General features: G+C 40.2%; 1 pseudogene; it reads right to left on the reverse strand.

Annotated features, from left to right (window-relative positions):
* Positions 1 to 574: 574 nt before the first annotated feature.
* On the reverse strand, positions 575 to 14,494 carry LOC121403706 (annotated as a pseudogene).
* Positions 14,495 to 24,598: the final 10,104 nt, after the last annotated feature.

Below are 24,598 nucleotides of genomic sequence, written 5' to 3' on the forward strand. Positions count from 1 at the left end.
ATATATATATATATATATATATATATATATATATATATATATATATATATATACACATATATATAAACAATAATTTCAAGAAATATATCAGCTGATTGAACACATTTCTTCAACCATTAGATTGTGTAGGGTATGGGATCCGTTATCCGGAAACCCGTTATCCAGAAACTCCAAATTACGGATTGGCCATCTCCATTATAATGAAATAAGCCAAAAAATTTTAAATGATTTCCTTTTTCTCTGTAATAATAAAACAGTAGCTTGTACTTGATCCCAACTAAGATATAATAAATTTTTGGAGGCAAAAAACAGCCTATTGTGTTTATTTAATGTTTATGTGATTTTCTAGTGACTTAAGGTATGAAGATCTGTTATGGTATAAAGATCTGTTATCTGGAAAACCCCAGGTCCCGTGCATTCTGGATAACAGGTCTCATACCTGTATAAGGAAACAGATCACCAACAAACAGTAGACCCAGAGGATACATGAATAGTCCAGAAAAACAGACAGCCAAATGGGGTCCCTGACTAGTTAGCAGTTCCAAACCCCTTTGCAGAACAGATCATTCTTCCCTAGGAGCAGAGACAAAAGTAACCTCTAGCTATGTCACTGAAAAACATCAGTCAGCTACTCTTTTTCTATATTTTTATGCAATTTTGATTTTCTTGGGAATGCCAAATAAGGTGGTCAGACATAGTTAGTCTTATACAAGGAACAGACAAACGTCTCTGCAGTGGAAAGCTTGATGTCCCAGGATGGGCAGTCTTTGGAATACTGTCCTTCAAGGGTGGCTGTTTAGAAATTGTGCTATGAGCATATTCAATGGCGAGGTTTTGTCTAGGCTGTAAACCTCAAACATGTCTGTGGGTTGTTGCCCCAGCATAAGAGGCAGATGACATTCAGTTCATCCTTGGTACAAAGTCCATCCTGTTGGTGCTGAGGAGAGGTCTCAGCTTCTCCAGTTCCTTTTCCAGAGGCAAATAGTGTAGGACTCCCTAGCTTTAAGGATTTTCTTCTTGCCCATGCCCTTAATGACAAACAAATACACTGTCTTTAGATAAATCCGTTTGTTACATTATATTTACAGTAAATGAACCACCCATGCGTGAAAATCCTCTCTTTTCTAAAGCTGAATATAATCATTATAGTAATTATCATCTCATCTCACAAATAATTTGCAAGAAGCTGCTATTTCTTATCTCCACAACTCTTATTATTTCTACACTTTTAAAACATATACCATACAGTTTCTAACAGTAGTAAAACCTAATTATCATATGAATCATAACCCTCAATGCCCCCACCCTTAATCATTCCTTTTTTTTTTTAGTATAGGGAAATTGTCTTTTTCGGTTTGGAGTGAAATGAATGTGATGGATTATAACTAAGATTATATAAATGTGGAGATAATTGGAAGTTCAGCTGCTGCCAGATTCTAATTTTATATCAGTTTAATGTCACAAAAAATGGATATTTAAAGATTCTACAGTCAAGAACCCATTTAATATTGATCAAGCCTTAGATTATGCATATTCATGACCTGCGACAGAAAGTCTTCTAAATGAATCTAGATGTAGTTTAAAAATTCTGCAATTCTAAAAGTTATATGTTGGTAAAACCACACCCTTATCCACCATGCTGATAGTTACCCATAGCCCATTTTCACTTTCCTGGAAGCCCTACAACTATTGATCAGCAACGACCTGCATTTGATCAATTCTTCACCACATTTTCTTTGCTATATATATATGCTTCATTGGGCGGAAGCGGTGGTTTAAGGTCATTATCTACTGAATCGACTCAATTTTCGTATATTTATATCTTCCTTGAAAAAGGTCCCAATAGGGACCGAAACGTTGGAAATAGATACTATGTAATAATAAAAATTAAATTTTTTTCACTAAAGGGAGTGCTGGTTTGGAAACTATTGGTATATATATATATATATATATATATATGTATATATATATATATATATATATACACACATATGTATATATATATATATATATATATATATATATATAATATCAAAACAGGGGGGTTGTGGGAGCACTCTAAAGGCTTTAAAGTATATATATATATATATATATATATATATATATATATATATATATATATATATATATATATATATATATAAGTATAATAAATGCTATTGCATATGTACCCAAAACAGGGGTTATTTTGTTACAAAGTTATGATCATAAAATTGATAAGCCACCATACCACGTCAAGGTAAACCCCGAATGGCGGTCCCTAACTTGTTTTATTTATTTTTTATGTGCATTCTAGCATTACCTGTAATCAATGTCCATTGAACGCTGCTCCCCAGCCAGCAATCAGGCTTTTAAAGGAGAGATATTCCCAAAACAAACGCCCAATTTTAAAAGCATAGGATCACCACTAGTTTAAAGGGGGGGGGGTATGGGGTGCTACAACCACTGAAGCTATGCCACAGCTTCCAGCTAAATATACAATATCAAAACAGGGGGGTTGTGGGAGCACTCTAAAGGCTTATCAATTTTATGATCATAATTTTGTAACAAAATAACCCCTGTTTTGGGTACATATGCAATAGCATTTATTATACTTATATATATATATATATATATATATATATATATATATATATATATATATATATATACTTTAAAGCTGTTTTGGGAATATCTCTCCTTTAAAAGCCTGATTGCTGGCTGGGGAGGATTTAGCCCTCAGTGAGAAAACAGTGTTCAACGGACATTATGTGCTAGAATGCACATAAAAAATAAAATAAGTTAGGGACCGCCATTCGGGGTTTACCTTGACGTGGTATGGTGGCTTATCAATTTTATGATCATAAGTTTGTAACAAAATAACCCCTGTTTTGGGTACATATGCAATAGCATTTATTATACTTATATATATATATATACTTTAAAGCCTTTAGAGTGCTCCCACAACCCCCCTGTTTTGATATTATATATATATATATATATATATATATATATATATATATATATATATATATTATGTCTTCCTCTGAGGAAGCCCAAATGAGCATCTTACTGATGAAGGTCCAGTGCTTACTAATAATACATACATTTTCAAAAACATAGACAGAACTTGGAAAAATATGGTGATTATCTTCCTTTCAATTATATGGTTTGCTGGATGCTCCTGGAAAAAAAAAACTTGTTTTAGAAGAGATTTTACATGTCTCCAGCTGTAGTCGGGTAAAATAAGTAAAATAAACATTGCTGTAGGCAGAAAATCGATATTCTTAGCTCTACCTTTATTGATGACAGTGGCACATAGGGTGATTCCAGTGTCACTTGGGCAATCAGTAGTTTCATGGGTAGGAAAATAATGCACAAAATTACCACCATTAACTTGAATGCCATTCCCTGCAAGGGTAAGTACACTTGTTTGTCAGGCAGTTGCGGCTCTGAAACATAACATGCAACAAGTCAGAGGGACAATTGTCTGAAACAAGAGTGTCCCTGGAATTCCAGGTAATTTCTGCTCCAATCAGTTGGGGGAAAGTTCAAAAGTTTTGCTGCCTGTCCACCAACTTAAGTATTAATTACACAGGTGTCAAGACACTGATCCAGAATAAATATCTATGCCCTAACACATACGAAGGGGCCATTTCCTTTTGCAAAATATTTTAACTTATATCCAACACTACTTAGCTAAACATGAGACATTGTTTTCACTAGTGTCATCTTGCTCTTCTTGTTGCCAACTTTAAGTACAATCCCATGCTACAACTACCTTGGGCCACACTGTGTGCATGACCAAAGGCAGTCTCCCCTATTTGTATCTACTCAAAGCAAGCGCTGCCTTTAAGGGCTTCTTAAAGGGATACTGTCATGGGAAAAAACATTTTCTCAAAATGAATCAGTTAATAGTGCTGCTCCAGCAGAATTCTGCACTGGAATCCATTTCTCAAAAGAGCAAACAGATTTTTTTATATTCAATTTTGAAATCTGACATGGGGCTAGACATATTGTCAATTTCCCAGCTGCCACAAGTCATGTGACTTGTGCTCTTATAAACTTCAATCACTCTTTACTGCTGTACTGCAAGTTGGAGTGATATCACCCCCCCCCAGCAGCCAAACCAAAGAAAATGGGAAGGTAACCAGATAACAGCTCCCTAACACAAGATAACAGCTGCCTGGTAGATCTAAGAACAACACTCAATAGTAAAAACCAATGTCCCACTGAGAAACATTCAGTTACATTGAGAAGGAAAAACAGCAGCCTGCCAGAAAGCATTTCTCTCCTAAAGTGCAGGCACAAGTCACATGACCAGGGGCAGCTGGGACATTGACAAAATGTCTAGCCCCATGTCAGATTTCAAAATTGAATATAAAAAAATCTGTTTACTCTTTTGAGAAATGGATTTCAGTGCAGAAGCCTACTGGAGTAGCGCTATTAACTGGTGCGTTTGAAAAAAACATGTTTTCCGATGACAGGATCCCCTTAATGTTAGGTAAAGTTGAGGGATGGGCACGAGGAGTGTGTAGATGTCTGCCGCCCCACCCCTTACCTGTCCCCAAATTTGCAGGTTGCATAGGAGCCCTCTAATTACCTCCCTCCATATTTCATATTTAAGATGCGTTTGCACTGCAACTTAAATTCTGTAAAGGAGCATCAAGCCGGCAGGAAGATCAGTGGCCTGAAGAAGAGGCGATTTGTCACTGGGCGACTAAATCTCCCCGAATCTTAGCATGTGTCACTAACCTTAAGTGTTTGTTCTTTCCCCAAAAAAGAGAAAAATACTTAGAGAAGTGCAAAGCAGTAAAACACTTCTTTACCTTTTCAGAAAAAAGTCTGGAATTTCAGGTGGGCAATTCTTTCCCCAGTATTGTTTCTCATGCTGCAGAATGTAGTGATCCCATCTATACTCTAGAAGCCTGAGGCTGAATCAATAGGAAAGGTCACACAAAATCTGCTCCTACTGAAGAAAGAAATTGTTACCTTAGCTGCAACAACATTTTCCCTTTCAACTCAGTTGAATAGCTGATGGAATACAGTATTTCTATGGCCATCAAAAATTGTGTATAAACAATATTCTTCTTCTGAGTTTATATACAATTTGTATTTCTATCTTCTGATAGTTTTTATCTCTTTTCAGTTTGTAATGGGCCTATTGCAAAGTTGTTCTTTTATTTATGCTTTTGCCTAATTTTTGACAGCAAGACCTCAAAACATTACTTTCTCCCAAGCATGTAAATATAATGGAAAACTATTTATTCATCTAAAAACTAGGACAGGCAAATGGAACTAACCTTAACAGGCACAATACCTCTAATTCTGAAATAATTAGTAATGGACAAAGAAAACACTAATTTGAAGGTGAAAGTGCAGAAACTATAAATACTGTAATAATAGCAATAGGCTTAGTGTTTGTGTAGGACAATAAAATCTCTGTCTCCTAACAGTCATATCACCGTTTCTCTTTCTTGCAAAAGCACAGCAACCCTGTCTTGCTTTATGGCAGGGACATGATGCAGTCAATAGTCTAAAACTAGACTAAGGTGATTGTGTATTAAAATCAGAATGCCCAAAACTCTATATAAAAATTTTTGACTATATATATAATTTTTTGTGAAAAAAAACCTAGAATTTTTCGTGATTTATTATACCCCGTGGATGGCAAAAGTCTGAATCCGAAAATCCAGCATCGCAGACCTGCCGAGGTTGTACAGTACATAAATCAATGGGTTAGGTCATGAAGATATCCTGATCTGCGCTTGGTTTCGTGCAAAAATCATATAGTTTTCGGGCAAAAATCTGAAAAAAAATCTGAGTTTTCAGGTGGAAAATCTGAAAAATGTGTACGTTTTTCACGATTGAGTTTTTTCCTGCACTGGAATTTTTTGAGAAAATGTATTTATAAATAAGGGGAAATGACCCTGCGGATTTGTATATTTCAGAAAAAATTAAAAGCAGAAGTACAAGTTGGATGGGTGCTGGGCATGTAGCACTTCAGCCTACATGTCCTGAGTTTTGACTTTTCTATAATGGCAGCAGTAGGTTACCTGCATTGTGGGTGAGCAGCACAAGCATATTGCTCCATTGGTGACACGTAGAGAGGAGGAAGCGCAGTCACCCATGCATGATCCGATGCCACCGATCAAGGGTGGTGGGACTTGCCTCGGCGACTACGTGACCACGTGACTTGTCCTGAAACTGGTTGATGAAGTCTCCTATTGTGATACAATTACTGGCCCAAGGTTCCAGGATTTTAAAAAAGGGTTGATGCCCTTAACCATTCAGGTGTACCCGTGTAGATTCTGAACAGAAAAGTAGCCGAACAACACAAGCTGGTGTAGCGGGGATCTCCCCTGCACGTTTATTAAGTCAAGTGATGTAACGTTTCGGGGGCGTGCCCCTTCATCAGACATCAGATGTCTGATGAAGGGGCACGCCCCCGAAACGTTACATCACTTGACTTAATAAACGTGCAGGGGAGATCCCCGCTACACCAGCTTGTGTTGTTCGGCTACTTTTCTGTTCAGATAAGATTGGGAGAGGTGCCGACCCCTCCAGCCAACACCAGGCATCGACTACCAGGAGAGACTTTGGGGAAACTAGGTAAATTTACTTGCCCCGTGTAGATTCTAACATGCACGTTAAAGAAAAATGACTGATTGACCCAAGCATAGAGCAGCACAATCTCCTTTTACTGACATTTCTTCCTTGATTTCCTTCAGATAACCACACACTCACTAGGCCAACATATTCTATACATATATACTGATGTATACAAAGGGGCAGATTCACTAAGCTCGAGTGAAGGATTCGAATGAAAAATACTTCGAATTTCGAAGTATTTTTTTGGTACTTCGACCATCGAATTGGTTAAATTCGTTCGAATTCGAACGAAATCGAACGAATCGAACGAAAAATCGTTCGACTATTCGACCATTCGATAGTCGAAGTACTTGCCCTTTAAAAAAAACTTCGACCCCCTACTTCGGCAGGTAAAACCTACCGAAGTCAATGTTAGCCTATGGGGAAGGTCCCCATAGGTTTGCTAATCTTTTTTTGATCGAAGGATTTTCCTTCGATCGTTGAATTAAAATCGTTCGAATCGTTCGATTCGAAGGATTTAATCGTTCGATCGAACGAAAAATCCTTCGATCGTTCGATCGCAGGATTAGCGCTAAATCCTTCGACTTCGATATTCGAAGTCGAAGGATTTCAATTCGAGGGTCGAATTTCGAAGTATTTTTAACTTCGAAATTCGACCCTTAGTGAATCTGCCCCAAAGTGTGACACAGCTTAAAGTATTAGTATTATCAAGGTAAATGCACCGACAAATGTGCCTGTAGGGTATTGACATGCGAACATTAATATATGTCCACACGTTTCGTATCACTAGGATACTTAATAATAGGCTACTACATAGCCTATGATTAAGTATCCTAGTGATACGAAACGCGTCAGGCGAGAGATGATTATGTAATAAAGCTTCAATTTTTAATATACTATTTTTTTGGTCTGATCAATACGTGAGTTTGCCAGTGTGCCCGGCACCAACATTTACGCTTCTGTACACAAGGGTACAAAGCCTATGCACATAAAAGGTTATTTCTTTGCAACTTTGTATAAGCCAAATCATGAGGAAAGATAGAGGTTACAAACAGGCCATAGTGACTATAGGTGACAGATAGAACAGTCAAATGTCAGCTCAGGTCTAAACTGAACCTTCTTTGGCATTAGTCTCCTATGATGCACATGTACTGTATATCTACATCATTCAGGATCCTACCAGACCACCTGTCCATCTACAGACTCCATGGTCTTCTTTTATCCCTAAATACTGATGGGCGAATTTGGGGCGTTTTGCTTTGCTGAAAAATTCGTGAATTTCCTGCGAAATTTCACAAAATGGTGAAAATTTGGTGAAACGGCGCTGGCTTCTTGTTTTTTACGCCGACGTCCATTTTTTTTTTACGCCGGCGAATTTTCGCTGCGATTTTGCAAATTTTTTTTACCAGTGGCAAATTGCGGGAATTCGCCACGAATTCGCGCCTGCCGAATAAATTCGCCCATCACTATCCCTAAATGTTAAAGAACAGTGAACCAGTGGACATATATTAGTGAATCAATAAACTGTATGATATACCAATGGCTCACTGTTTTACTCTAATGCAGGGGTCCCCAACGAATTTTATCCAAGAGCCACATTTAAATGTAAAAAGAGATGGAGAGCAACACAAGCATGAAAAAAGTCCCTGAGAATACCAAATAAGGTCTGTGATTGGGTATCTGGTAGCCCCTAAGTGGACTGGCAGCCTACAGGACACTCTGTTTGACAGTGCACCTGGTTTTTATGCAACCAAAAACTTGCCTCCAAAACTGGAATTCAAAAATAAGCACCTGTTTTGAGGCCACTGGGAGCAACATCCAAGGGGTTGTTGGGGATCACTAACCTAATGTATTGTTAATGTAATACAGGTATGCGATCCGTTATCCGGCAATCTCCCATAGACTCCATTGTAGCCAACTAATTCATATTTTTAAAACGATTTCCTTAGAAACTAAGATATAATTAATCCTTATTGGAGGCAAAACCAGCCTACTGGGTTTATTAAGGGGGTTATTTATCAAGGTCCGAATTTATCTCAGTATTTAGAAGTTAGAAATCCAAGCAAATCAGATTGCCCGAAAAAATAGGGTCAGGCAAACTTCTGAATTGTTCGGAGTTTTGCGCAAAACCACAAACTCATCGAATATTGGTTCGGACATCAGCGCAAACACTGGGACCTTCCCCATTGACTTATACAGGACCTCGAGAGCTTTTAGATGCCGGGATTTCAGATTCTGCCATTTAAGACCATTGGACTTTAATAAATCTCGAAAAATTCTTAGTTTTTTTTCCTCCAAAAACTATGAATTATTCGAGGTTTGGATATTCGGACCTTGATAAATAACCCCATTAATGTTTACATGATTTTTTAATAGACTTAAGGTATGAAGACCGAAATTACAGAAAGATCCGTTATCCGGAAAACCCCAGGTCCCGACCATTCTGGATAATAGGTTTCATACCTGTACAAATAGTCATTGTTAATTCAAGAGCTTTTAAAGAAAGCTCCAGGCAGGGTAGGAAAATGAAGAGCACTCACAAATCTAGTCCCTTTGAGAGTATTACTTAAAGGGGTTGTTCGCCTTTAAATTAACTTTTAGTAGGACACAAAGAGTGATATTCTGAGACAATTTGCATTTGGTTTTCATTTTTTATTATTTGTGGTTTTTAAGTTATTTCACTTTTTTTTCCAGCTGCTCTCCAGTTTGCAATTCCAGCAGTCTGGTTGCTTGGGTCCAAATTACCCTAGCAATCATGTAATGATTTGAATGAGAGACTGGGGTATGAATAGGAGAGGGGCCTAATAGAAAAATGAGTAATAAAATGTAGCAGTAACAATAAGGGGCCGATTCACTATTAACCCTCGATATTCGACTAGGAATTAAAATCCTTCGACTTCGAATATCGAAGTCAAAGGATTTAGCGCAGATAGTTCGATCGAATGATCGAAGGATAATTCCTTCGATCGAACGATAAAATCCTTCGAATCGAACGATTCGAAGGATTTTAATCCAACGATCGAAGGAATATCCTTCGATCAAAAAAAGTTAGCCAAGCCTATGGGGACCTTCCCCATAGGCTAACATTGACTTCGGTAGCTTTTAGATGGCGAACTAGGGGGTCGAAGTTTTTTTTAAAGAGACAGTACTTCGACTATCGAATGGTCGAATAGTCGAACGATTTTTACTTCGAACCCTTCGATTCAAAGTCGTAGTCGTAGGTCGAAGTAGCCCATTCGATGGTCGACGTAGCCCAAAAAAACTTCGAAATTAGAAGTTTTTTACCTTCGAATCCTTCACTTGAAGTTAGTGAATCGGCCCCGAAATGTGTAGCTTTACAGAGCATTTGTTTTGTAGATGGGGTCAGTGACCCCGATCTGAAAGCTGGAAAGAGTCCAAAGAAGAAGGCAAATAATTCAAAATCTATAAAAAAGAAAAAATTAAGGCCAATGGAAAAGTTGCTTAGAATTAGCTTTTCTATAATATACTAAAAGTTAACTCAGAGGTGAAAAACCCCTTTAACATGATTTCATGGACTGCAGGTTAATGAATGAGGCAGAATTGTCTATTTACTCCAACAGCCCCTCAGAACATTCTCATATTAAATGTTTATTTTTTACAGTTGGTTTAATCCTTTGCAACGAAGCTGAAGTGACAGAGCCTTTATGTAACTGACAGATCCTAAAACACCTTGTTTACTAAGAGAACAGATGCTGTTGCCGTATCTTGCTGATCTAAATAGAAAGTGTAGGCTTTACTCTTTCATCTCTTGTTCATTAATGCACATTCTGTCAGCGAAAACCGCTAATGAACGTTACGAATTACACCGCTGGAAAAATGATTTTTCAAGGGTAAAGATCAATATTAAGCACAGGAGAAGTCTCAGGTATCTATTGCCTTGGTCTATGAACCCATAACAACCACCGAGGAATGAGAATCTGCCAACCAAGATCAAATAAAGCAAATACCCATGGTATTATAAAAAAAAAAAATACTTCTATAAACATTATTTATAGATAATAAGGAAGGTCATACCCTATGGCAGAGTGTCAGGCACCCAAGAGGGAACATTGGAGGTGGTATTTCCCTAGCAACAATGGCTAGCAACATGAGAAATGCAAAATTCTTGCTGTGTATTAACAGTACTGTACACAAAACACATTCAGGTATGTTTTAAAGGTATCGCATCGATCAATAAAAACAGCAGCACTCCGGTGTTATTTGAAAAAATTTAAAAACTTTAATAAAGTGCCTACAGGCAACGTTTTGGGCTACTCTAGCCCTTTGTCAAGGTTTAACGGTATTGGTCACCTTTAAATTCTCTGTAATAATAAAACAGTACCTTGTACTAACTAAAATAGGGGTTGTTCTCCTTTAAATGTACTTTTAGCATGATGTAAAGAGTGATATTCTGAGATAATTTGCAGTTGTTTTTCATGTTTTATTATTTGTGGTTTTTGAGTTATTTAGCTTTTTATCTTATTCGGCAGCTCTCCAGTTGGCAGTTTCAGCAATCTGGTTGCTATGGTCCAAATCACCCTAGCAACCATGCATTTATTTGAAGAAGAGACTGTAATATGACTAGTAAAGGGCCTAGAAAGAGGAGTAATAAATATTAGCAATAACAATAAATGTATAGCCTTACATAGCATATGTTTTTCAGACGGGGACCCCCATTTTGCTGGAAAGAGTCAGAAGGAGGCAAATAATTAAAAAAAAACTATAAAAAAGAAGGCCAATTGAAAAGTTGCTTAGAATTAGCCATTCTATAACATATTAAAAGTTAACCTAAAGGTGAACAACCCCTTTAAGAATTGGTTTTTAGAAGGGATTCAGCGAATCCAGGATTCGGTTCGGGATTCGGCCAGGATTTGGCCTTTTTCAGAAGGATTCGGATTCGGCCGAATCCTTCTGCCCAGCCGAACTGAGTCTGAATCCTAATTTGCATATGCAAATTCAGGGCGTGGAGGGAAAACGCTTGACTTTTTGTCAGAAAACAAGGAAGTAAAAAATGGTTTCATATGCAAATTAGGGTTCGGATTCGGTTCGGTATTCGGCCGAATCTTTCACAAAGGATTCGGGGGTTTGGCCGAATCCAAAATAGTGGATTCGGTGCATCCCTAGTTTATAGGGGCATTGGCTCAGTTCCCACCAGGACAAGACTGATTCGGGATGATTAGTCGCCAGGCGACAAATCTCCTCTTCTTTGCTGCGACTAATCTCCCTGATCTGCCTTCCCCTGACTTCCACCAGCTAAAATGTAAATCTCCTGGGGGCAGGCACACGGATCGAATCGGTTTCTGAAGTTGCCCGAAGTTTCCTCGTGAGGCAATTATGGGCGACTTCGGAAAACGAAGTGCTCTGCGTGCCTGCCTCCAGGCGATTTTTATTTTAGCTGGCAGAAGGCAGATCGGGGAGATTAGTCGCAGCAAAGAAGAGGAGATTTGTCGCATGGCCGCATGGCCAAACCCTAAAGGTGCGACCTAAGATTATACTTGTTTATTTCCAGATCACTTCTTGCCATGACTTTATTTTTACACTTTTTTCTTGTATATCCCCATTATCATTGTGGTTTATCATTTTCCATAGCTTTTAGGCTGGCAATACACATTCAGATTGTGTTTGTTGTCCGACGAACATTCAGATACCGACCGTACGTTTTAAAGCAACAACCTAAAACGAACATTCCGATTGAAATTGTAGCAATAAAGACCTAAAAATAACAAAACTGATGGTGTATTGGCCACTACATCTTTGCCAGACAACAAACATATGAAAGTGGTGTCCTGGAAATACATTGTTATTCAACAGAAATTTTTCCAACAACTGTCATGGCACGATAATTGTTGGAACAATAATTCGGAGCCCACACCGAAAAACGTATGAAACTTTGTGCGTTTCTATGGCAAACTTTAGTCTCGGATGTGGCCCATCTGAACATCAACATCTACTTTAGTCAATGAAAGCCTGTAGTATTATAGTCTAGTTCTCCTGGTTGTAGATAGTTTTGCCAAAATATTATTGTGGTTGCCCGTAACATATCTCTGTTGTGTGTACTAGGGTGTTTAGAAGTAAAACCAACCATTTTAAGCTTTCCTGTAATGTCAGCAATGGTGGGGACTTACCTCGTCTGCCAAACAAAATAAGTAAAACTAGTTATAGGGGCTTATTTATCAAAATCCGAATTCTGATTTTTTTAAATAAAAAAGTCAGACCAAACTAGAATCCACAATTTGACCTTATTTAATATTAAAAAGGACAATTTAATCGGATCGGAAAAAACTTGATAAAATCAAGTGAAAACCCCAATCGTTAGGTTTTTTGTGTCTTTTCCCGACTTGGTCGATTTTTCTGAGCTTTTCCCCGAAAAGTCAGAATTTTTCGGATTTTTGCCCAAAATACAGTAGTTGGATTTTCAAGCTAATTCCAGTGCAGACCACAGAAACTTCCAAATAGGATAGGGACCTCTCCCATTGACTTATATAAAACCTCGGCTGGTCTGAGATGCCGGATTTTCAGATTCATACTTTTTGCATCCTCGGGTTATAATCGATCTTGAAAAAAATCAATTTTTTTTACCCAATAAAAATTCACATTTTATAGTGAAGAAAAAATAGAATTTTTCAAGTTTTAGGCATTCAGACTTTATTAAATAACCCCCTTAATGTACCGGATCATAACCAAAGCTATTTATACCATAGGGCAATGATCACCAACCAGTAGCTTGTGAGTAACATGTTGCTCCCCAAACCTTGGATGTTGCTCCCAGTGGCCTCAAATCAGGAGCTTATTTTTGTATTCCAGGCTTGGAGGCAAGTTTTGGTTGTATAAAAACCAGGTGCATTGCCAAACAGAGTCTCCTGTAGGCTGTCAGTCCACTTAATAGTCAATAATAGTCAATCACAGCCCTTATTTGGCTCCATCCAGGAACATTTTTCATGCTTGTGTTGCTCCCCAACTCTTTTTACATCCGAATGTTGCTCACGGGTGAAAAAGGTTGGGGATCCCTGCCATAGGGTGACAAATAAGACTCAGGGACGGGGACTCAGGGTGACTAGCCTTACTCAGGGTACGAATTACTAGTAGTATGCAACAAAAACAGCCAGTGCTTAAGATACAATCTTGTGTATTCTGTCTGTGAAAGAAAGTACATTAATATTTAAGCAGCAATATTTCTTTTAGCTTGTTGGTAAGAAATTTTCTTAAAACAAGATGTTCTTTAAATTAGCATTTACAACACCACTCACTTTTATCCTTATGTGGCGGCTCAGGCCTGGCTTCTCTACAAAATTCTTGATAAATGTCATTTCGCATGTGACTTTTGAAGTGTTCATGAAAGCCAGAAGGGAACTAAGGACAGAGAATAAAATGTAGTATATTGAAATACAAGTCGGAATTTCAAAGATTTGCTTTGGCCATAATCAAAATGCTTCTTTTACACTGCCTAACTTGGAAAGGTTTACATACACTGATGGAATTTTAATGAATAGGATAATTTAATGGAAGCTAGAATTTAACTGATTTATGTTGATATCAAAAGCAGCAGAGGCCTTGGCTTCCAAGCAGTCATAACATATATATATATATATAAAGGGTTGGCGAGGTGTCTGATGTGCAATTCCTGTGGACTGATGGTGGGTCTAAAGTGATTTTGCTGAACAACAATGTAGTTATGCCACCATTAATTATGGTAAATCATGATGATGGGTTCCTAATCTATAAATATTTTTAAATGTAATATTTTTATCGCGTTACCTGTTACAGGATATTAGTTACCTAGGACAGATTCAGTAAGAAAGACACAGTGAACTTCCAGAACAAGACAGGCATAATATAAGAAAGAACCAAGAGTGGCACATGCAGGAGCAAATAGTAATGCTCTTACATATTGTCTGCAGGACATGGACCAGGCTTCCTAAAAAAGTAGAACAGTTAGGGGCCGATTCACTAACTTCGAGTGAAGGATTCGAAGTTAAAAAACTTCGAATTTCGAAGTTTTTTTTGAGCTACTTCGACCATCGAATGGGCTACTTCGACCTTCGACTACGACTTCGAATCGAAGGATTCGAAGTAAAAATCGTTCGACTATTCGACCATTCGATAGTCGAAGTACTGTCTCTTTAAAAAAAACTTCGACCCCCTACTTCGGCATCTAAAAGCTACCGAAGTCAATGTTAGCCTATGGGGAAGGTCCCCATAGGCTTGGCTAACTTTTTTTGATCGAAGGATATTCCTTCGATCGTTGGATTAAAATCCTTCGAATCGTTCGCTTCGAAGGATTTAATCATTTGATCGAAGGAATAATCCTTCGATCGTTCGATCGTACTATCTGCCCTAAATCCTTCGACTTCGATATTCGAAGTCGAAGGATTTTAGTTCCTAGTCGAATATCGAGGGTTAATTAACCCTCGATATTCGACCCTTAGGGGCTGATTCATTAAGGGTCGAATATCGAGGGTTAATTAACCCTCGATATTCGACTAGGAATTGAAATCCTTCGACTTCGAATATCGAAGTCGAAGGATTTAGCGCAAATTCTGCGATCGTACGATCGAAGGATTATTCCTTCGATCGAACGATAAAATCCTTCGAATCGAACGTTTCGAAGGATTTTAATCCAACGATCGAAGGAATATCCTTCGATCAAAAAAACGTAGGAAAGCCTATGGGGAAGGTCCCCATTAGAGATGGCGCGAACTGTTCGCCGGCGAACTTGTTCGCGCGAACATCGGGTGTTCGCGCTCGCCGGAAGTTCGCGAACGTCGCGCGACGTTCGCCATTTTGGGTTCGCCATTGTTGGCGCTTTTTTTTGCCCTCTCACCCCAGACCAGCAGGTACATGGCAGCCAATCAGGAAGCTCTCCCCTGGACCACTCCCCTTCCCTATAAAAACCGAAGCCCTGCAGCGTTTTTTCACTCTGCCTGTGTGTGCTGAAGAGATAGTGTAGGGAGAGAGCTGCTGCCTGTTAGTGATTTCAGGGACAGTTGAAAGTTTGCTGGCTAGTAATCGTTTTGATACTGCTCTGTTATTGGAGGGACAGAAGTCTGCAGGGGTTTGAGGGACATTTAAGCTTAGGTAGCTTTGCTGGCTAGTAATCTACCTTCTACTGCAGTGCTCTGTATGTAGCTGCAGTGGGCAGCTGTCCTGCTTCTGATCTCATCTGCTGACTGCTGCAATAACAGTAGTCCTTGTAAGGACTGCTTTTATTTATTTTTTTGTTGTTTTACTACTACTACTACTACTACTACTATAAGAGCCCAGTGCTATTAGTCTAGCAGTGTTGGGGAGTGGGACTGGTGTGCTAATCTGCTGCTCCTAGTAGTTCAGCAGCACCAACTTTAATTTTTTTTTTTTAATATTCATTTTTTTTTTATTTTACTTTTTTTTATTTTACTACCGCTGTAGTAGTGTATAAGTTGACCTTTTAGGCATTATTTGCCCTGTAGGCATTTTTTGCCCAGTGTGTTATTCAACCAACTGCCATCTAGCTGTGTGACCTTGTTCACATTCTGTCTAAATATCCATAATATTACCGTCTCCAGAAAAAACACCGGAGTGACTTTTTTCAAGCAGCCATAATATATTTTACGTAATCCGTATCCATCGCTGTAGTAGTGTATAAGTTGACCTTTTAGGCATTATTTGCCCTGTAGGCATTTTTTGCCCAGTGTGTTATTCAACCAACTGCCATCTAGCTGTGTGACCTTGTTCACATTCTGTCTAAATATCCATAATATTACCGTCTCCAGAAAAAACACCGGAGTGACTTTTTTCAAGCAGCCATAATATATTTTACGTAATCCGTATCCATCGCTGTATTAGTGTATAAATTGACCTTTTAGGCATTATTTGCCCTGTAGGCATTTTTTGCCCAGTGTGTTATTCAACCAACTGCCATCTAGCTGTGTGACCTTGTTCACATTCTGTCTAAATATCCATAATATTACCGTCTCCAGAAAAAACACCGGAGTGACTTTTTTCAAGCAGCCATAATATATTTTACGTAATCCGTATCCATCGCTGTAGTAGTGTATAAGTTGACCTTTTAGGCATTATTTGCCCTGTAGGCATTTTTTGCCCAGTGTGTTATTCAACCAACTGCCATCTAGCTGTGTGACCTTGTTCACATTCTGTCTAAATATCCATAATATTACCGTCTCCAGAAAAAACACCGGAGTGACTTTTTTCAAGCAGCCATAATATATTTTACGTAATCCGTATCCATCACTGTATTAGTGTATAAATTGACCTTTTAGGCATTATTTGCCCTGTAGGCATTTTTTGCCCAGTGTGTTATTCAACCAACTGCCATCTAGCTGTGTGACCTTGTTCACATTCTGTCTAAATATCCATAATATTACCGTCTCCAGAAAAAACACCGGAGTGACTTTTTTCAAGCAGCCATAATATATTTTACGTAATCCGTATCCATCGCTGTATTAGTGTATAAATTGACCTTTTAGGCATTATTTGCCCTGTAGGCATTTTTTGCCCAGTGTGTTATTCAACCAACTGCCATCTAGCTGTGTGACCTTGTTCACATTCTGTCTAAATATCCATAATATTACCGTCTCCAGAAAAAACACCGGAGTGACTTTTTTCAAGCAGCATTCATATATTTTACGTAATCCGTATCCACCGCTGTAGTAGTGTATACGTTGATCTTGTGGGCAGTATTTGCACAGTGTTTTCTTCAAACCGCCATCTAGCTGTGTGAGCTTGTTCACATTTTGTCTAAATATTGATAATATTATCGTCTCTAGAAAACCACTTGAGTTACTTTTTTTCAAGCAGCATTCATATATTTTACGTAATCCGTATCCACCGCTGTAGTAGTGTATACGTTGACCTTGTAGGCATTATTTGCACAGTGTTTTCTTCAAACCGCCATCTAGCTATGTGAGCTTGTTCACATTTTGTCTAAATATTGATAATATTATCGTCTCTAGAAAAACCACTTGAGTTACTTTTTTTCAAGCAGCATTCATATATTTTACGTAATCCGTATCCACCGCTGTAGTAGTGTATACGTTGACCTTGTAGGCATTATTTGCACAGTGTTTTCTTCAAACCGCCATCTAGCTGTGTGAGCTTGTTCACATTTTGTCTAAATATTGATAATATTATCGTCTCTAGAAAAACCACTTGAGTTACTTTTTTTCAAGCAGCATTCATATATTTTACGTAATCCGTATCCACCGCTGTAGTAGTGTATACGTTGACCTTGTAGGCATTATTTGCACAGTGTTTTCTTCAAACCGCCATCTAGCTGTGTGAGCTTGTTCACATTTTGTCTAAATATTGATAATATTATCGTCTCTAGAAAAACCACTTGAGTTACTTTTTTTTCAAGCAGCATTCATATATTTTACGTAATCCGTATCCACCGCTGTAGTAGTGTATACGTTGACCTTGTAGGCATTATTTGCACAGTGTTTTCTTCAAACCGCCATCTAGCTGTGTGAGCTTGTTCACATTTTGTCTAAATATTGATAATATTATCGTCTCTAGAAAAACCACTTGAGTTACTTTTTTTCAAGCAGCATTCATATATTTTACGTAATCCGTATCCACCGCTGTAGTAGTGTATACGTTGACCTTGTAGGCATTATTTGCACAGTGTTTTCTTCAAACCGCCATCTAGCTGTGTGAGCTTGTTCACATTTTGTCTAAATATTGATAATATTATCGTCTCTAGAAAAACCACTTGAGTTACTTTTTTTCAAGCAGCATTCATATATTTTACGTAATCCGTATCCACCGCTGTAGTAGTGTATACGTTGATCTTGTAGGCATTATTTGCACACTGTTTTCTTCAAACTGCCATCTAGCTGTGTGTATTATCGTTTCCAGAAAAACCAACTGAGTTTTTGTTGTTGTTGTTTTTTTAAAAATAATGCCAGGCAAAGGCAGGCCGCCACGCAGAGGCCGTGCTAGGGGCCGTGCTGCTATGCAATCCTGTGGCCCTAGCAAATTGCCCAGTTTTAAAAAGCCAATGACCCTGAACTCCCAAAATGCTGAAGAGGTAGTTGACTGGCTTACACAGCACACCCCATCCTCTACCGTTTCTAACTTTACCACAACATCCTCCTCATCCTCCACTGCTATGGCCACCCCACGTAACACTTCCTCCACCACCGATGCCCCTTCTTCACTGGAGTCAGAGGAGTTATTTTCCCATGAGTTTCTTGAACTGAGTAATGCGCAACCATTATTGCCAGAAGAAGATGAAGGAGATGAGGACGTTACACCAGATTTAATTCTGGCAGAGAACACGATAGCGATGGACATAATGAGTGATGAGGAGGAGGTCCCCGCTGCTGCTTCCTTCTGTGATGTGTCAGAAGAAATTGATGCATCTGAGGAGAATGATGATGAGGAGATTGATGTTTTGTGGGTGCCTAGTAGAAGAGAGCAAGAGGAGGGTAGTTCAGATGGAGAGACGGAGAGTCAGAGAGGCAGTAGGAGAATAAGACTTAGAAGAAGCAGGGAGGACAGCCCGCAGGGATCAGTAGGGCAACAACATGTATCGGCACCTGTGTTCAGCCGGCCAACGCACCCGCCATTGCCGCCAATGCCGCCAACTTCTACTGTTACCGCCAGATCGCACACTTCCAAAAAGTCAGCAGTGTGGGATTTTTTTAATGTGTGTGCCTCTGACAAAAGCATTGTAATTTGCAATGAGTGCAGTCAGAAACTGAGCCTTGGTAAGCCCAACAGCCACATAGGTACAACTTCTATGCGAAGGCACATGAGCGGCAAGCACAAAGCACTTTGGGAGCAACACCTCAAAGGCAACAGGCAAACTAAAAGCCACACTCCTTCTGGTCCAGCATCTTACTGCTCTACCTCTGCTCTCCTTGACCCGTCTGAACCACCCTCCACTCCGCCTTCCACCTTGACCACCTGTTCCCATTCCCAGTCATCTGCCACCAGCCAAGTTTCTGTGAAGGCCATGTTTAAACGTAAGAAGCCAATGTCTGACTGTCACCCCCTTGCCCGGCGTCTGACAGCTGGCTTGTCTGCACTCTTAGCCCGCCAGCTTTTACCATACCAGCTGGTGGACTCTGAGGCCTTCCGCAAATTTGTAGCAATTGGGACACCGCAGTGGAAGGTACCCAGCCGCAATTTTTTTTCTAAAAAGGGAATACCACACCTGTACCAACATGTGCAGAGCCAAGTTACCGCATCTCTGTCACTTAGTGTTGGGCCAAAGGTCCATATGACTACTGACGCATGGTCCTCCAAGCATGGTCAGGGCAGGTATGTCACCTACACTGCCCACTGGGTGAACTTGGTAATGGCTGGGAAGCAGGGAATGGGTAGCTCAACAACAACAGTGGAGTTGGTGTCACCGCCACGGATTGCACGCGGTTCTGCCACCACCTCTACTCCTCCATCGCTCTCTACCTCGTCTTCTTCCTCTTCTTCTTCTTACTCTGCTGCTGGGTCCTCCTTCTCCTCCTCCACACCTGTGCACCCCCAGCTCCCCCTAGGCTATTCGACGTGCCAGGTACGCCGTTGTCACGCTGTCTTGGGGATGACGTGCCTGGAAAGCAAAAACCATACCGGATCTGTACTCCTGTCATCTCTGCAGTCACAGGCCGATCGGTGGCTGACCCCACACCAACTGCAGATCGGAAAAGTGGTGTGTGACAATGGAAGCAATCTGTTGGCAGCGTTGAGACTGGGCAATTTAACACATGTGCCCTGCATGGCACATGTGTTAAATTTAATAGTCCAACGTTTTGTCTCCAAGTACCCAGGATTCCAGGACGTTCTCACCCAGTCCAGAAAGGTGTCGGCCCATTTCAGACGTTCCTACACAGCCATGGCACGCCTTGCTGACATTCAGCAGCGCTACAACATGCCTGTCAGGCGTTTGATTTCTGACAGCCAGACTCGCTGGAATTCAACGCTCCTTATGTTGGAACGTCTGCTGCAACAACAAAGGGCCGTCAACGAGTACCTTTTTGAACTGGGTGGTAGGACTGGATCTGCAGAGCTGGGGATTTTTTTCCCCCGTTACTGGGTGCTTATGCACGATGCCTGCAGGCTCATGCGACCTTTTGAAGAGGTGACAAATATGGTCAGTCGCACCGAAGGCACCATCAGCGACCTAATACCCTTCGCTTTCTTCCTGGAGCGTGCCGTGCGACGAGTGACAGATGAGGCTGTAGACCAGCGTGACGAGGAGCTGGAAGCGCGCGATTTCTGGTCGGAATCACCAGAACGAACCCAGGCACCTGCTGCAACGCAGGGAGAGGTGCCAGAAGTGGAGTCAGAGGAGGAAGGTGGCTTTGTGGAGGAGGAGGAGGAGGACCAACAGGAGCAGGCTTCCCAGGGGGCTAGTGGTGACCTTTTGGGGACCCCTGGTCTTGTACGTGGCTGGGGGGAGGAGACCGTGGATGATGCAGTCCTTGATAATGAGGAAGCGGAGATGGATAGCTCTGCATCCAACCTTGTGAGAATGGGGTCTTTCATGCTGTCATGCCTGTTGAAGGACCCCCGTATCAAGAGGCTTAAGGAGAAGGACCTGTACTGGGTCGCAACGCTACTAGACCCTCGGTACAAGCATAAAGTGTCAGAAATGTTACCAACATACCACAAGTCCGAAAAGATGCGGCATTTACAAACCAGCCTGCAAAACATGTTGTACAATGCTTTTAAGGGTGATGTCACTTCAGGAACTCATCAACATTCCAGGGGCAGAGGTGCCAGTAATCCTGCCACGAGCACACCTGCAAGGACAAAGCCCTTTGGCCAGTCTGTAACGTCAGACATGCAAATGTTTTTCTGTCCAAGGCAGCGCCACAACCCTTCTGGATCCACCCTCAAAGAACGCCTCGACCGGCAGGTAGCGGACTACCTGGCATTAACTGCAGATATCGACACTCTGAGGAGCGATGAACCCCTGGACTACTGGGTGTGCAGGCTTTATCTGTGGCCAGAGCTGTCACAATTTGCCATGAACCTCTTGTCTTGCCCAGCCTCAAGTGTGCTCTCAGAAAGGACCTTCAGTGCAGCAGGAGGGATTGTAACTGAGAAGAGAACTCGCCTAGGTCACAAAAGTGTCGATTACCTGACCTTTATTAAAATGAATGAGGGGTGGATCTCGGAGGGTTACTGCACGCCGGAAGACTTGTTCTGACTTCTATGCAGCTGTCCTTCTCTTCAAGCCTCATGACTCCACACACAGCTGTCCTTTAGCGTCCTCCTCCCTCCGCCACCGTAACAAACTAGGGTGCAAACCCTACTGGTTTAATTTTTTCTGGCCTCTGTGCTTCAGTGGCTGCAACCAAAAAAACTGGGCAAACAATGTCTACAAGGTCAACGTATGGCAAAAAATGACTATTTTCAGCATTTATATGGCATATTTTTTCTGGCAACTGTGCTTCAGTGGCTGCGTCCAAAAAAATGCATATTTTCTGCATTTATATGGCATAATTTTTCTGGCCTCTGTGCTTCAGTGGCTGCAACCAAAAAAATGCATATTTTCAGCATTTATATGGCATAATTTTTCTGGCCTCTGTGCTTCAGTGGCTGCAACCAAAAAAATTTATATTTTCAGCATTTATATGGCATAATTTTTCTGGCCTCTGTGCTTCAGTGGCTGCAACCAAAAAAATTTATATTTTCAGCATTTATATGGCATAATTTTTCTGGCAACTGTGCTTCAGTGGCTGCGACCAAAAAAATGCATATTTTCTGCATTTATATGGCATAATTTTTCTGGCCTCTGTGCTTCAGTGGCTGCAACCAAAAAAATGCATATTTTCAGCATTTATATGGCATAATTTTTCTGGCCTCTGTGCTTCAGTGGCTGCAACCAAAAAAAATTATATTTTCAGCATTTATATGGCATAATTTTTCTGGCCTCTGTGCTTCAGTGGCTGCAACCAAAAAAATTTATATTTTCAGCATTTATATGGCATAATTTTTCTGGCAACTGTGCTTCAGTGGCTGCGACCAAAAAAATGACTATTTTCAGCATTTATATGGCATATTTTTTCTGGCCTCTGTGCTTCAGTGGCTGCGGCCAAAAAAACTGGGCAAACAATGCCTACAAGGTCAACGACGTTGACCTTGTAGGCATTGTTTGCCCAGTTTTTTTGGCCGCAGCCACTGAAGCACAGAGGCCAGAAAAAATATGCCATATAAATGCTGAAAATAGTCATTTTTTGCCATACGTTGACTCAACGTATATGGCAAAAAATTACTATTTTCAGCATTTATATGGCATATTTTTTCTGGCAACTGTGCTTCAGTGGCTGCGACCAAAAAAAACTGGGCAAACAATGCCTACAAGGTCAACGTATGGCAAAAAATGACTATTTTCAGCATTTATATGGCATATTTTTTCTGGCAACTGTGCTTCAGTGGCTGCAACCAAAAAAACTGGGCAAACAATGTCTACAAGGTCAACGTATGGCGAAAAATTACTATTTTCAGCATTTATATGGCATATTTTTTCTGGCAACTGTGCTTCAGTGGCTGCGTCCAAAAAAACTGGGCAAACAATGCCTACAAGGTCAACGTATGGCAGTTGTTTAAAGAGAACAGTAGATTACTAGCCAGCAAAGCTACCTAAGCTAAAATGTCCCTCAAATCCCTGCAGACTTCTGTCCCTCCAATACAGAGCAGTATCAAGCAGATTACTAGCCAGCAAACTTACTATCATCTGTCCCTGAAATCACTAACAGCTCTCCCCCTACACTATCTCTTCCAAGCACACACAGGCAGATTTTTCAGATACATTTTTGCCCTTGATCCCCCTCTGGCATGCCACTGTCCAGGTCGTTGCACCCTTTAAACAACTTTAAAATCATTTTTCTGGCCAGAAATGTCTTTTTTAGATGTTAAAGTTCGCCTTCCCATTGAAGTCTATGGGGTTCGCGAACCGTTCGCGAACCGCTCGAATTTTTGCGCAAGTTCGCGAATATGTTCGCGAACTTTTTTTCCGACGTTCGCTACATCCCTAGTCCCCATAGGCTAACATTGACTTCGGTAGCTTTTAGCTGCCGAACTAGGGGGTCGAAGTTTTTTTTAAAGAGACAGTACTTCGACTATCGAATGGTCGAATAGTCGAACGATTTTTAGTTCGAATCCTTCAATTCGAAGTCGTAGTCGTAGTCGAAGGTCGAAGTAGCCCATTCGATGGTCGAAGTAGCCCAAACAATACTTCGAAATTCGAAGTTTTTTTACTTCGAATCCTTCACTCGAATTTAGTGAATCGGCCCCTTAGTGAATCGGGCCCTTAGGGTCGAATATTAAATTCGAATTCGAATTTTCGAATTTTAATCTCCCCATTCGAATGTAATTTTGAATGTTAGATTTATCACACCTCGACCATGGAAACGGTCCTAATTCGAATATTCGCCTCCTAAAACCTGCCGGGTTCATGTACAAGTCAAAGGCAGAATTCTATTGAGCCATTTGGAGATGTTAATAGCCTTCCTGACATTCAAGGTTTTTTTTGGGAGAAAAACTCAATTCATAAGAATCAAATACGATTCAAATTTTCGGGTCAGAACAATTCGATCGAATAACAGACATTCAAATGTTTTCTTAAATAACTTCCCAGACGAGTTGTGAGTATATTTGAATTAAAAAAAAAAGTACAAATGAATTGATAAATGTTCAGATCCATTTTGCATACTGTTCCAAACGGTTCCGTGACCCAGGTTAAAATCATATATATATTGTCTATACTGTAAATACACAAAAAGGATATTAAAATAGTCAGAGAATAGAAAATGGGCAATTTAGTTACTAAAAAAAATAACGGTCTGTTATAAAGGTATCATGGCTTAGTCGAGTTACTTTTTCATTTTCCTGGAATCTCCATGGGGCAAATTCACTAAGATTCGTAGTTGCGCCAGGCGTAATTTCGCCGCACTTCGCCACACTTCGCCAGGCGTAGTTTCGCCAGCGCTCCGCAAATTCACTAAAATCCAAAGTTGCACTCAGGGGTAGCGTAAGGTTGCGAAGTTGCGCTAGCGTTGAT

The sequence above is a fragment of the Xenopus laevis genome, chromosome 4S (genome assembly GCF_017654675.1).
Source record: "Xenopus laevis strain J_2021 chromosome 4S, Xenopus_laevis_v10.1, whole genome shotgun sequence".
Lineage (NCBI taxonomy): Eukaryota > Metazoa > Chordata > Amphibia > Anura > Pipidae > Xenopus > Xenopus laevis.